At 32.9% G+C, this 11697-nt stretch overlaps 1 protein-coding gene across 4 annotated transcripts in view; it reads right to left on the bottom strand.

The window, feature by feature from the left end:
• LOC106787280 (heterogeneous nuclear ribonucleoprotein C-like) overlaps window positions 1-11697 on the bottom strand; it is a 276054-nt gene that overhangs the window by 175015 nt on the left and 89342 nt on the right. Inside the window, exon 1 of one of the 4 annotated variants that reach the window (XM_014749498.1) lies at window positions 5843-5846. The exons of the other annotated variants lie outside the window; for them this stretch is intronic. The gene's annotated coding sequence lies outside the window, so the exon portion shown is untranslated. Of the gene's footprint in view, window positions 1-5842; window positions 5847-11697 lie in introns of those variants that run through there. 4 annotated transcript variants of the gene reach the window in all.

Here is an 11697-nt window from a genome sequence, read left to right as displayed (position 1 = left end):
CCCCCTCCCCTCCCCACCCCTTCTCTCTTCCCCGAAAAGTAAATAAATATGCGGGAACTGAGCATGTTAATTACGTCGATGTAAAAAGAAAGATCGGCATTAATTAGAACGTAGAGAGATGATCGTCGCTTTTTTTAAAAAAAAAAAAAAAGAAGAAGCAAATTCTAAAACCGCGAAACCAAAGAAATATCTTCGTTTTCATTTGTATAAAACAAAATGGCTGTCCTTTTTTCCCTCTCTATATCATCTGTAACAAACATAACCTCAATCGCGAAATGCGTCTCACAATTAGACACACAAAAAAAAAAAGAAAGAACAAAAGATCAACGTCGATCGAGAGACAATTTTGAAAATCATTAATTTTTTTTTGGCCTTACCACGAGGACATATTTATTCGGGTAGTATTTTTTCATACCATCCCAATACAATGACGTCATATAACCAAGAGAGAGAGAGAAATAAAGAAAAAAAAAATATAGGTTAACGAACGTAAAAAAAAAAACACATGTATTCTGACGATTGCAATCGTTATTGGTGGCCCGACGATTTTTGGTGACGTAAAAAAAAAATATCTATATATATATATATATATATATATATAAAATAGGAAAAAAATAAAAAAATGAGAGAAAGAGAGGTTATGTAGGACCACAGAAAAAAAGAAAAAAAAAAAAAGAAAAAGAGAGAGAGAACAAAAAAAAAAACAAACAAGAAGAAAAATATATATATATATAAAAAATAAAAAACCGAGGTGGAATATTTTGCCGGTAAAATATTGCCAGCGATTACGAGGTCTCAATGAAAGTCCGGTAGAATGTCGACAGGGATATTCCTGCGTTCGACGATCCGCGCACACGGATTTGGTTTCTAGGATGCGTGCGCTTAATCACCACCGGTTGTATCAAATGCCGTATACAGGAACGAGTTAGATAGAGCTATGCGCATAGATCCGCGTAGGTTGGTACGTACCGTTAACCGTAGTTGGTGCGGGAGGTTACATTTGATACTAATTAATTAGCTACTGTCACTCCCCATTAGTGCCTTCGTCATTCGCCAAGGTTCTCCACCACCAACGCATGCAACACCGAGTTCTAGATTCGCTTACAGATCACCCGTAATTCCTTCATACTGGTTCTGACTAACCCCATTACGCGTATCGTCACTACGATACAATCGAATTACTTCAATTAGATACTGATGTACTTTTCCTAAACATCATATGGAATTAATCAATTAATTTTTTTATTTTTATATATATAGAGAGAGAGAGAGACAGGTATGGTAAAAGTGGTGCAGTGAATAATAAATGAGAGTATGATAGTTTTATTTAAATTACACAGATATCATTTTACATCTATTAGTTTATCATCTAACACTGATTGAAATTGAACTGAACTGAACAGCTCTATGGATATCCCTTCTCTTTGATATTTTTCTTCTGTCATTCTCGAAACTTCTTGACCACTCCCGAACATAAAAACATTTAGATTATTCTTTCTTTACTTTCGATAGAAATTATTCGAGAGGTTTTCGGTACGACGAAACATTAAACGACCTGACTCTTTCAAGTGGTATCACGTACCTAAACAAATAAGTACATTTCCGAGAAACGATCTATTTCATTTCTACATATTGACTCGAATTACGTTCTACAAATATACGGATGATTATTAACCCTTTTTATTAGGAGCGCCGGCTATAGTCGGCAGCAATCTACGATTAGTTGTGATAATAATTAACAATAAAATTTTACTTTATCTATAAAGTATCTCTTGTTGATTCTATTGAATCACGTATTGGATTAATCCAATTTGCAACATAATTTGAAAAGTAATATAATATATTATAAACGTTAAAATAAATCAGCAATTAATACAGAAGACTACTGACGATCAATGTGCATACTTTTCGATGCATTCAGTTACATTACTTCGGTGAAAGCAGACTGCTATAACGAAAAGAATTCAAAATGAAAATCTAATTTCTTAATGACAATAATAAAATAATATATAAATCGTGTTAAAATAAACATTAATACTATAGAAAAATAATAATAACTTGTAATAGGCGTTTAACATTAGTTATATTAATAAAAGTGTCTTAAGGGAAATCGGACAGGTGGAGAAAAATTTGTTATAAAGTTTAATTTGATCTCAATTTTTTGGGATCTTTACTGGGACTTCTTCAGCAACCGAAATTTTTGTGTATTATGATCTTATTTGAAACAAATACATATTAAAAACATTACAAGAAGGTTGTTTCTCTCGTCCAAAAATAAAATTATTAATAAATAGGTATCTTAGGGAATTGGGACATTCAAAACAACTAGAACCTCGTTTTGATTAATTGGACATTTCTTCCCTTTATTAGGACTACTTCAGCAACTTGAATATTACAAAAATGTATGTCCGCTTAAACAAAAAAGATGCTGAACGTTAGAGATTAATATTTTATAATGTATGGGTCTCATGTATTTCACAATATAAAAATAACAAAAAAATAAAATTTCCAGTTGCTGAAGAAGTCCCAATAAAGGTACGAAACGTCCAATTAATCAAAACGAAGTTCCAATTCTTTTAAATGTCCAAATCTCCTAAGATACCTATTTATTAATTACAAGAAGGTTTTTGTTTTAATTACCTTGATCATTAATGTTCTGATTCTTTTTTTATAAAATCCTTCCGAAGACATACATTATTATTAATTAATTATATTATTCCCCGATTCGTAGTTATAAAAAGAACTTTCTTATCCGTTGGTAGGATTGCTTTTACTTATCGCAATCTGAAATGCGATAAAAGAGGGCTGGCAACGCGTTGAGGGTTTCTTCCCTTGGCGAAATAGGGATATGGAATTTGTACGGGGTGAGAGAATGGAAGGGAAGCTTTTGGTTAAGGAAGGTAGAGACACACGGACAACTCGGGATAGTTGGAGTAACGATACTTCATAGGAGAAATAGAGATAGTGAAAGAGTAGGGGAAGGGTAGAAGGAGGGTAACACGGCTAGACAGTAAAGTTTCTTTGTCGGACGGGTGACGGTGAATAGCGTGCGAAGGTAGACGGACGAGTTAAATTTGCATGGACGCTTGTCTGCGTTTCCAATTTCACGCATGCACACATTCAACGCTACCGATAATAAACGGCGCCAGTTTTGGCATAAATCAAGGCCACAAATCCCGACGCGCCTTCGTCAGTTTCACCAAAGATGGAAAGAACAAAATATATATATCTAGAGAGAGAGAGAGAGAGAGATAGGGAAAGAAATAGTAAGCCTTCACAACGTGCATACATATGTACGTAACTCGCTAGCATGATCCACCCTTTTTTTTCAAACCCTTCTCTCTGAAGTTACTCCAGTCCTCCTCCCCTCTTTCCTTCTCTCTTTCTCTCTCATGTCTCTCTTTCGTTCTCTTGTTCTTCATCGACAGACGGATTAATCCAACGTGGAGAGCTAAACAAGCAGAAAGTACGCCTACCTTTCGCCCTTCTACTACTCCCCCTCCTCTTCCTCTTTCTCTTCCTACCACTTTCCCATCCGTCCCCTTTTCCCTCATCTGATGGAAGAAGGATAAAAAAAAAGGATGTAAAAGAAGAAGAAGAAGAAGGGGAAATATCCGTAGTGAGTTTTTTTTTTGCTCGAAGTAGGTTCGTAGATAATTCAGGTAAAACTAAGTTACCTATTTTACCTTATTCTCGATAAAATTGTTCTTTCATTTAGTCAGATAGACGATCAATTTCCGTTAGCTCTTTCCTCATTACTATTTTTTTTAAGAATTTCTATCGATATATATTTCGTGATCGATCCTGTTCAGTTAAATATCTTCTCGGTTTAACCCTTCTTTGCATGATGATGGAAATTTCAATCATAATATTTAGTCAACAAAAAAAGGTACTTAAAACCCTTGTACTGTATATTTGTTGTTGCTGGCAACTTTTTAAGCGACTATTGCGTACAACAAAACGCAGTTGTCAAAAAATAGCACTAGGATTTTTTTCAATATTTTTCCTTTAATCTAGAGCATTAATTACATCACCATGATTTATTTTAAAAAAAAAGAAAAAATCATGCAAAGAAGGGTTAATCGAGTATACTTTTTGCTACTTTGATATATTCAAGGTTATGAATTTTTTTCGAGGTATCATCATACGCGTTTGAGTTTATGCTGTCGTTCTGTGTTACGTTGAGAATATATTGAACCATACAAAATTTTATTTGACGTTTCAGAAGATTTGGTACCCTCGTTATCGTCTCAGTTATATGATTTAATTACTTAACCTCATTGTTACTAGCGCCCACTATAGGAACTATGCGAATTATAGGGTGGGGGAAAACGAAATTGATCGAAGCGCACTCTGTGGCGAATATGTACAACATTTTGGGACAGTATATGTCAATTGCAGTACATTTTACTTACATTTTGTATATATTTTGAGTATAATTAGCAATATTTTAGAAATAAATCATATAATACTTCTATAGTAAATTAGAATAATATCGGAAAAGACAATTAATAGAAATTTTACGCATTGTTAAAGTTAAAATTCACGTTAAAAATATGATGCAGAGATTCTAATTCTACCAGATTGTCGATAAAACTTATTACAATTTATTTCATTTATTCAATTAGTTTAAATCGGTGTTAATGGGTCTGGGAGTTGTAATAAATTCTAGTGTCATAAATAATCTAAGTGTTTATTGTATAATAAAGAGGTTAGAATTATATCTTATTGTTAGTTACAAGAACAAAATTACTAAAGGAAGATGAAAATCCGAAATTAATGTACGATGACTGGTTAACGAAGAATTCTAAACAAACTAATATCAAATGTAAACGATCAAAAATGTATAGAAAAAAGTAAAAAGAATAATACAAGAAAAGTCCATTCACACAATGATAATTACTTAATAAACAACAAATTACTTAAACCCCGTAAACACCATTGTTACTAATTGCTACCATTCACGAATAATTCCAACCGATAAATTTCCCTTTCGTACTTTCTCGCACAAATTAAATCCTACTCGGCGTTATCTTTCAGATATCTATAAAAAGAAACTAAAAAGAACAAAAAAACCACTTGCACATTCCATAAAATAAAATCAAATCAAATCAAATAAAACAAAACTAAAAAGGTGGTCCGAAAATAGGATCGATAAGTGTTAAAGCTGGTAGTTGAGTTTAAAATCGAGGAAAAACGAGTGTTGCGTATTGAAAAAACAAAACGAAAAGAACAAAGTACGTGGTTTTGGTGTATGGGTAGGGTGAAAATCGTCCTTTTCTCTCTTTCTCTCTCTCTCTCTCTCTCTCTCTCTCTCTCTCTCTCTCTCTCTCTCTCTGGTATCCGTAACGGAACGGAAAACTGTATAACGCGATAGCGCGTGACGGCCGTCTATCGAATTCAATCGCGTCGGCTTCGAACGCGGTCGACCTGACCTCAAAGCGTTAACTCGTTCCCAACCTTCGCCATTCCCCCCCCCCACCTCGTTCAACCTACCCCTAAAACCTCCCCTTGACAGTAACAGTGGTGGTGATGGTGGTGGTTGTGCAGGTGAATAAAAGTATTGGTGCAACGAAGCAAGAGAGAAACATACTGGTGTTGAGAATCAAGACCCGAATCAACAATGGTGGAAACATTTATCATTGTCCTTAGTAATTGATGTCGAGCGTCAAGTAAGAGAGTTGGAAAGGGGGTTTCGGGTTGGGGTCGGGGAGGGGGTAAAAGAGGTTTAGTAGGAGATCTCTCGGCTATGTAATGTCATTTAAAGCCGAGGAAAAGTAATGTCTTTTGCCCGTTTTCCTTTCCCCTCTTTATTTCTACCACGAATATAGGAACAACGTACTAGAAAGTAGAAATGAAACAATGATGGTTTTAACTCCAGATTTCGTATATTATAAAATAGTTCTCCTCCCCTCTCCCATGTAAAATGTTGTATAGAAATTTAATTGCGTTATAAATGAAACAATAATTCTTATCATTTTTATTAACCCCTAAATCTACGATTTACTATCGAAAATTTTTATTTTATTTTTATTTGATTATATTTATTATATTATAAATTTGGATACAAATATTTCTAATTTTAAAAATGCCTGCCGCTAACATTTATATCTGACATTTTTATTAACCCCTCAACCGACGATTTACGTTAAGTAAATTTTTATTTATTATATTTTTATTATATTATAAATTTTGATACAAATATTTATAATTTTAAAAAGGCCCGCCACTAATACTTATATTTAACCCGATCATCGTACTACGGGCTATGCCCGTAATATTCACTTTTAGACCGATCATCGTACTACGGGCTATGCCCGTAGTTGTAAGTTGAGCGGTTAAATAAATGTATCGTATGTTGTAACATATAAACGATATTAATACTCATTCGTAAGTTCATTTTATTTATTTATCAAAGATCGTAGAAAAAAAAACAAAGATGAAATTACGAATAGGAAAGGGACAGGTGAGAGGGAAATTGATAAAAGAGAGAGAAAGATAGAAAGCTAATGTCGTTTCAAGAGAAACTTTATAACATGAGTCGTGAGCTAAGTAGGAGTTCTTGTTTGCACATCACATATTGAAGCTCGATCCTTGTATTCATCCACTTGTTTCCTTGCTTGTTTGCTTCCTTGCTTGCTTGCTTGCTCGCTACTGTTCGTCGTTATATTTTCTTCCAGTAGGTAGTTATAGGTAGGTATAGGTAGGTAGGAAGTTAACGCATGATAGAAGGAAGCATTTTCTTTCGTTCTTTTTTTTCTTTCCTCAATGATATTCTTTGTATATTTCTCTTTTTTATCTCACCGGTAGAAGAACGGGTATCCGTTTTTTCCACCAGATTTCCGTCTCATTGTGTGTCGTCGTCGTCGTCGTCGTCTCTTTGAGTTCACCCCTTCCACTTTACCCCATCCTCCCCTTCTAACTCATCCCCAACCCCCTTAGCCACCTTCGATAAGAGAGAACACCTCAGCTATGATGTTTCCTCCATCGAAACTGTTAACGGGAAAAAGCTCGGTTAGCTAGTCTCCTTCTTGGTTTCTTATCAACGTTACCAACGTTACCTCGGATACGTTGAAAATCGTTTCAAACGTTCCTAGAATATTTCCTTCTATTATATTTGTCGAAACGTTAGTAAGAGAGAAACTACGAATATCGCCTTTTAATTCCTTTTCCTCTTCGTGTGCTCTCAGACTTTAGGTTCGTTAACGAACAAAAGAGATTGTCCGCAAAGGAGTAGGGGAAGGGGGGGGGGCGGGAGGAAGAGGATGTATATTATATATACATATATAAATATGTGTGTGTGTGTATATATATGTAGTAATAATATAATGTAAGTCGAGTTAAATTGTGATTGTGTGCGTTACGTAACGAGAGAAAAGTGGAAAATTTTCTGTTCTCGGTAACGAGTAAACGTTATTTTAGATATGCTAGATACCCCACACCCCCCATAACCACCCCCTTGCCGTTATCGTTATATATATATATATATATTAAGTAAAAGAGATGGATTTTAGTTTCCATTGCGAAACAAAGTTTGTTGTATATCTCACGGAAACTAACGGAAGCAAACAGGAAAGAGTACGGCTTACGTATACCGAACGTTTTCAACCCCTATCTTTCCTTCCCTCTCACTCCTCCTCACTCCCCACTCCTCCCCTTCGTATATAATACGCATACAACGACTTTACAACTGTTCATTGTTTCACCCTCCCCGAAAGTTCGTTATTTGATTTATTCTTTTGTTTCATTTGCAAACGTACGTTTGAATGCAATACAAAAATTTGTAAAAATCTGTTTTAAAGTAGAAATATTTGATAGGAATAATGTAATTTTCTATATATAAGTTTCATGATACTTTATTTCTTTTTAATGATGGTAAATCTATCGAATAAGAAGTTTTGTTGCTTGATGTTGGTGATTATAACCTGTACAATCATTTGCATCATGTAATCGATCAATTTGTTTATTCTCAGCACTTATATAATATACATTATCTCATATTGGTTTTCTAATAAAAATTAGTTTATTTAATAAAACATGCAACAACAAAAATTATTACATATTCGCGCGTTTTTTAATACAAACAATTTTTCTGTAACCTTTATTTCCTTGTTTTTTGTTTCTTTTTTACCTGACTGTTACTCTTTTAATAAATTTTATGTTAATAAGTTTATATCGTAAAATAAAATGAACAAATAAATAAATAAACATTGACTATATATGATAAATATCAAGGAAAACGTAATTTAATCTTCCCATAGTTCAGTTTCCGAGGAGACATCTGGCGTATAAAATAGGAAAAACGGTGACACGCTCTAACAGAAGCGCATCTCGCGACTAAAATCTCTCAATAAATCTTTGAAATTCCCAAAAGGTTGAAAACATGAGGTTCGTTCGGGACGGGGGTCAGTCGATTGTCGTTTCTCACCTAACCCCATAAATCATAAAACGTGCATATATTGCCTTTTACCTACTCCTCCTTCTATTTCTCATTCTACCCCTGTCGCGTTTTGTTTTCCCGTAGAAACATTTAAATATTTCATTGTTAGTTTCCTACTGACCTATATATGGATCAAATAAATATCAACCCTATACCTAATTTTTTTTTCCCCAATTCATTACTTTTTCTTTTCTTTTTCGTTTTTTCTCTTCTATCTGTAACATTTTTATTTATTATCTATAAACAAATGTTTATCACCTAGATATAAACAATATATATTATGTTAGAAACGTATCCATTCATTTATGCAAACCGAATGTCAAGATTAAAGATTATATATAAAGGGTTAAATCTGTTAAAATGACAACTACGAATAAAAATTGTTGTAATACTTTAATCTATTTTTTATTATCTTAAAATTTGTTGAGATCAATGATATTAAAATAATCTTTAGATTTTGTAAAATAAAATATCTAATACTTTTTGCATCGGATTTGGATAAATTATTACAAAAAATTATTCTACAATGTGTGTGTGTGAAATTTAAAATAAATATAATAATACTGAAATATTAATTATATAAAATAATATTTATTTCAAATATGATGTGTGTCGAGGTATTGTCCATTACAGTCAATCCATTTACATAATCACAATATTTACAAATGGAAAATTTTTTACAATGTTTCTGTAATTATTGCAACACATGTGCACTGATAATACATTCTCGCAAATCTTCTATTGTCATTGGTGGTTCGCGATAAATATCATTTTGTAATGTTAATGATGTTATATCTGATGAACAAGCTGACCAACCAATGTTACTACTACGTTTAACCATTAGGATACATTTATGTTAAAACATGCCGCAAATACCGAATATAATATGCTAGATAATTGTTATATAATATTAATACAACATTATTTGAGAGAGAGAGAGAAAGAGAGAGAGAGACAGAGAGACGAATCAAAAACATGATACATCTTGTATTAAACCTAAAAAAATATTAGACGTTCCATTCGAAAGAAAAAACAAAGCTTAAAATAACCCTAACATTTCGATAAACAAATGAACTATTATAATGCTATAAGCGCATATATGCGTCCAACGAGAAGAATCCACGTTGACTTAGGGCGCATATATGCGCTCATCAATTGTTTTCAACATTTTTTCGCTCAAAATTCTTTTTCAATTAACATAATTAAAATTCAGATTAAAGTATCAACACTGTCAAATTGTAGACGAACTAACATTTCGATGAACAAATGAACTCTATAAATTCTACAGGCGCATATATGCGCTCATGAATTGTCTCTTACTTTCCTTGGCTTCAAAATTCTTTTCCAATTAACATAATACAAATTCAGATTAAAGTATTAACACACTATCATCCTATTATTCGATTAATATAAACAATTAAAAAAACTTACGAATTATTTGAGATAGTCGTGTTACCAAACTCATCCCTCCTGTTGCATATACCATTGAAACAAAAAAACAACTATAAAACAAATAGAAAATATTTGTAAATGTTTTCAGTTACACCCAGTACTATGATATAGTTTTTGGGTGAAAAAAATAAAAACAAAGTGGTGGGCGGGGACGAGGGGGTGGGGGGTAAACCTTCCCCCCTCGAAGTATCAGTTCTCGTCGTAGTTTTGTTTCCCTTGTCATCCTCGACTAACACAGCCGCATCGATGTCACTTTTTAACCGATGAGTGGTCGTCGATCGACGACGCGAATCGATTTGTTTAAATTGTACAACGGACGTTCAATGGCCACCGATAAAGGCTAGCTGAGGCCGACTTGTTTGCTTTCCTATATATCATTGTTTTCATATTTACTTTTCTCTCTTTCTCTCTCTCTCTCTCTCTTTCTCTTTCTCTCTTTCTCCCTCTTTGTACACAGTACAATCTACCAATATTGATGGTACATAGGCTGAACGCCAACAAAACATAATAGCCATCGTTCGATTACTCCTACTGCGCCTCGGAATCGTTTCGATAATCCGATCGTGAAGTGACATTTCCATCCTATTCAGATTCGTTTTTTTCTCTTATATTTTTTGTCGTTTTTTTTTTTAGTTTTTTTTTTAGTTCTTTTTTTCTTTATGTACGAGAACGTTGCATACCTGTGTATACTATTTTATCACGTAGCCTATTCTTGTTGTTTGCTATTTTGTTTTTGTTTTTTGTTTTTCTTTTTTATCGATATATTTATTTATTTATTTATTTATTTATTTATTTATTTATTTATTTATTTGTATGCCTGTCTGCGTGACTGCATGGCTCAGTGTATTTTGTTATATTATTATAACGAAGATATATACAAGGAGGAAGATCGAGATAAGCGTTTTTGGTGAAGTTGTGTTGTTGAAAATGATTAAATATCGAGTACGATAATTATCCGCTAGGGCGGCGTTTGTGTTCTTAAGTTTAGATTTAAATACGTGTGATTTTATATATCTATGTTACCGTCAAAGTAAGAAATCAGTCATTGCTAGTAATTCTTTGCCATTACTATGAATGCAATGGGCCTTCAGACGAAGTCGGAAATAAGACTTTTTACAGAGTTTTCCTAGACATCGAACATAATACTTTGATATTCTATAGAATATCAAATTATTATTTAAACAACATTGAAAAGAATACATTCTCGGGACAGGCACACATACGCACTCTACCCCCCCAAAACAACCCATACAGGTAAAAAACAATTCTTTCTAAACTTGTTTATCTTTCGATACGATAGAGAACAAAAGATACAGATTTCCGTGAAAATCTTTATAAATATATGTCTAACAAATGTCTAGAAAATATAGCCTGAACCTTTGCAAATCGATTTATAACTCGATAAGGTATTTTACACGTAGGAAAAAGGGTGTGCTCTAATTTAATATAAGAGCCATTTAAATCTATTCTCTTAAATTAATATAAAAAATATTTACAGAAACTTTTCAAAGAAATATCAGAGATTGCAATGCTGTAAATTATGCATCTTTGCAATTTCTTTGATAAGTTTTAGTAAATATTTTTTATACAAAAAGTGAATAGATTTTATTAAAACTTATATTAATATAAATTAAAGTACACTCTTCTTTCTACGCGTAGAATACTTTGCAGAGGTATAAAAATCAAATGGAAAGTTCAGAAAATGTCAAAGAATCCAATGTTGTAAATTATGCATTTTTGCAATTTCTTTGAAAAGTTTTGGTGAATATTTTTTATACTAAAAGTGAATAGATTTTATTGAAACT

The sequence above is a fragment of the Polistes canadensis genome, unplaced genomic scaffold (assembly GCF_001313835.1).
Source record: "Polistes canadensis isolate GaletaPanama2010 unplaced genomic scaffold, ASM131383v1 scaffold_97, whole genome shotgun sequence".
NCBI lineage: Eukaryota > Metazoa > Arthropoda > Insecta > Hymenoptera > Vespidae > Polistes > Polistes canadensis.
Note: the sequence above shows the minus strand (reverse complement) of the source record. Positions and strands in the feature narration are given on the sequence as shown.